The 4073-nt window shown below is 43.1% G+C and overlaps 1 protein-coding gene across 2 annotated transcripts in view; it reads left to right on the top strand.

Annotated features, from left to right (window-relative positions):
• The window catches only part of LOC116705557 (protein kinase C epsilon type), a 75622-nt gene that overhangs the window by 43589 nt on the left and 27960 nt on the right, over positions 1 to 4073 (top strand). The gene's annotated exons all lie outside the window — the stretch shown is intronic.

The following is a 4073-nucleotide window of genomic DNA, read 5'->3' on the forward strand; positions in this document are numbered from 1 at the left end:
AATCAACTTTAGCATGGGTGTGTAAAATAATGCAATCCACTGTGTAATTAGAGAGCTGCTCTGTGTTCACTTCTCAGAGCATATCACATGTCCCGGTTCCGTACCTGTTGATTAAAACGTTGCAGTCCACCGAGACTCTATGTTTTAAAAGTGAGAACCGTTTCCAGGGAGCGTTTTAAACACCCAAGTCATGAGTAAAGCGTCTGCTGTCAGCTCAAAGAACAAGCTTTTTTTTCCCTCTCTTTCACACTCGGCTCTCCTCTCATCGTCTCCACTTCCAGGCTAATTTGTTCATCCTTTACAGTAAGTGGACAATGACAGACGGCCACACAAAGGGCACCTGTGGGTGGGACGCACACAGCTCCTCCAGGCCACTGTATGTTTTGTCTATCCTATGTTGCATAAGTGTTCCTGCCGCGAAGCATATAGAGGCTCTGCACATGTACTTGTGTGTACACACGTGTGTGTGTGTGTGTGTGTGTGTGTGTGTATGACGACTTGCTAAAGGAACAGCTCCTTTCACTGCAGCTTGAGCCTGACGGTGCTGAGGACGGCGTACAGGTGGTAGCTGTTATCAGAAAGGCCTCAACAAAAGACGATCTGCACAAGCCTGAACATTTAACTGGCGAAGCCTTTGAAGTCAACTTTTAATTTGCCAGACCCTCCTCCACAGAGCCGAGAAGGAGGGTCAGGCTAGTCCACACAGCATTACGGGGTTGGAGAAAAACGTGCTCTGGTTTATTGGCATTTCTTTAAACCAATCACAATTGTCTTGCGTCTTGCGTTGTATTGCGCTAAGTGACAGATGGCGCAACGGTGCCTCTGCAAAATAGCCTTGGGAAGGAACTTGTTTTGATGGAACATGTGTACGTTCAGAAACTGTTCAGACGTTCAGAGAGAAAGTCTAGCTAGTCTGGATTTACCTTGTATGTGTTGGTCAGCTTGTCTGCTTGACAATCTCATTTTGCAGCAATACAAATGAAGTAAGGTACACAAACAGAGAAATGTATTGTTTTAGATGAAACAGATGTTGACAAAGTTTCCTTTTGGGGACGTGATTTGAAATTGGGAAAAATTAGAAGTTGGAAAAAAGGTAAGAAATTTTTGCAAAATATTGCAATATGTAAAAAATCGCAATAATATCATATTGTGGTATAAGTGTCGTGATTATAGCGTATCAGGCGGCCTCTGGTGATTCCCACCCCTACTTGAAAGTGGAGAGAGAGGGGAATGACATGCAGCAAAGGGATGCAGGTCGGAGTCAAACCCATGGCCGCTGCATCGAGGACTAAGACTCTTTACGTGGGCGAGCGGACTACCAGGTGAGCGCCCACTGGGACATGCTGGACCTCGTTAGACAAAGATTTTTCTGTGGCGGATCAGTAGGAGTCGGAGATGTCAGGGAGGAGCAGTCGAGTGCAGGACGTTGGTGTTAGCTGCGTCTCTGTTTATTTTCTCAGGCCGTTCTGGAAAGCTGGAGTCTAATGATGGCGTCTCCCGTTCAATTTATTTATTCCTGTTATTTTCCGTCCGAGGCAAACACAAACATGTGCAGGGTGGACGGATGAGAGAGAGACACAGGGTAACAGAGACAGCAAGGCACAGTTTTTGTGACATTTGTATTGTTTTTTTTTTTTTTCTTAATTAGAGAAATTAGACAGGCTGTCTGATGCATAAACAGACACACACGCGCACACACACACACACACACACACACACACACACACACACACACACCACAGCACCTGCACACTCACACTCGCTGGCAGTCAGGGGAGCTTGGGAGTGTGTTTTTTGGACAAAACAAAGGAATTGTGGCTCTATGTAACTGCTTTGATTGTTATCAGGGACATGATGTGTATTCCATATGCTGCAGGACCCCACCCTCATCACCCACCCCCCCCCCCCCTTCACACACACACACACACACACACACACACACACACACACACACTAAGTTGGAACGCACACATGTAATGATATGGACTCGATGTAATTACAATAAGAAAATTCCACATGTGCATTCTGTATATGGAATATAATCTGTATATGGAATATAATCTGTATATGGAATATAATCTCTCTATCTCTCACTCACACACACACACACACACACGCACACACACACACAGCTTCACTGTGGTGTCACACATCCTCTTATGTAACGTTGGGTTCCACTCGGCCTGTTGCCACGCTGATCCACATCGACTCAGTGTGCTGATGAATGAGCTCGTTTGACCACCATGACTGAGACTGGATTCAGCTGCTGTAGGTAGGGCAAGAGGTTGATCATGGTGTTGGTTTTCACCCTCTACAGGAGGGTTTATGCCCCACAATGGCAAATTTACTGTACCTGCAGTCGGAAGGCACTGTAATACACAAACATACATAAAAACCATGATGAACATACAGGTGGCCATGTCAAAAAGTGACCAAAAAATGACCAAAATGTCCAAAAAGCAAAAACTAGGCTGTGTGAGTGTGTTAACTTTTAAAACAAACAGTCCTTTAAAATATCTGTTATTTTAGAAAAGTAATGTGAAAATTATGAAACACATTGTTGCAGCGGAGTTGCTCCTTTTAGATTTGAATGGGATATATTCATTTATTGTTCATTGTGCATTCCTTTTATTATTATTTTTGTTCTATTTATTATAATACACAAAACATCACATATAACATTACATTTTTCAATTAGATTCATACTCTATTTTTCAAAGTACCTCTGTCTCTGAAGATCACTGTTGTTTGAACTATGTCCTACTCCCACTCCCCCCCCCCCCCCCCCCCCCCCCCGCCTCCCTCCTGTTCTTCTTAATTGACTGTGGGATCGCAGTAGTTCCCCTATCGGCCTAATTACCCCCAAGAAATGTAAATAACATTATACAACAGTAGCGCCCGGCCCCATTCTGCTCGGCACACTGAGGCAGAGCGGGGAAGTAAAGACAGGGATTGACGTGAAGGAGGAAATGGAGAGAGAAAGAGAGAAAGGATGCAGGATGATTAGAGAAAAACAGGGACATCTGGTTTTAGACTGCAGGTCGTCAATATTTGTGGTTTGAACAGCGTGAAGGGAGGATGATAAACGGTGAGGAAGAAAGGGGTTTTGCAAGAAGTGAGTGAAGTAAGGAACAGGACAGATTACCGAGGAAGAGTGAGTGGTTTTTAATGAGCTGTAATTGGCGAACATCAGAGGCAGCAGAAACAAGCCAGGTACATTAATGAGCCTTTGTTCTCTTGTGCTAAGGACAGAGGGACGAGGGAAGATAGGAGGACAGATAGAGAGACAGGCAGACACAGAGCCATGTTTTCTGAGACTATTCAACTCGTCAACTGTGGTCTTTTAGCTATCACAACAGACGGGCAATCTTATTGTCGAGATGTTCTATAGGTGTGATATTAAAACAGGACTTTTCTTGTTGAGACACATCTGAAAAGATCAGCTCTTTTTCAATTGATGGTCAGCATAAGTCTCTTGTCAGTATTTGTCTCCTTACTAGCACTATTATTTGTTTGTGTGTGTGTGTGTGTGTGTGTGTGTGTGCGCTTACACGACCACAAGAAGTCACATGTCAGGAATATTGAGGCCTAACCATATATTTTAGATGTTACGAGTTAAAACAATCGACCAGCATAACAAAGTAACATATTACGATCCAACGTTAAGACTCAACTTAAAATGTGCTAACGTAAGATATAATAAGACCTTTGTAAATAGGTTTTCTTTTTGTTCTCAAAGGTACATATTACATTTGAGTAATCACCTTCAGAAAAGACGAAACACTATAAACTGTAATGTAAAATTAAGACCAAACCAAAGCTGATCAAAGGCTCCATCCATTTTCCTTTCTCCACCTTTCCCAGCATTATATCCTCCATCCATGTCTTCTTCCCTCCATCCAACTCTCCATCCATCCTGCGGTGCTATACGTTCTCAATCTCTAGCCACAAAGTCAAATAAGAACAACTCTAAAAAGTATGTGCATCACGATCCGTGGGGTTTGTGGAATGGGTTAAACCAGGTGCTTAAACATTGTATAAACATAACAAAGTTTTAAAGTAATATAAAAAGA

This window comes from Etheostoma spectabile, chromosome 17 (assembly GCF_008692095.1).
Source record: "Etheostoma spectabile isolate EspeVRDwgs_2016 chromosome 17, UIUC_Espe_1.0, whole genome shotgun sequence".
Classification (NCBI taxonomy): domain Eukaryota; kingdom Metazoa; phylum Chordata; class Actinopteri; order Perciformes; family Percidae; genus Etheostoma; species Etheostoma spectabile.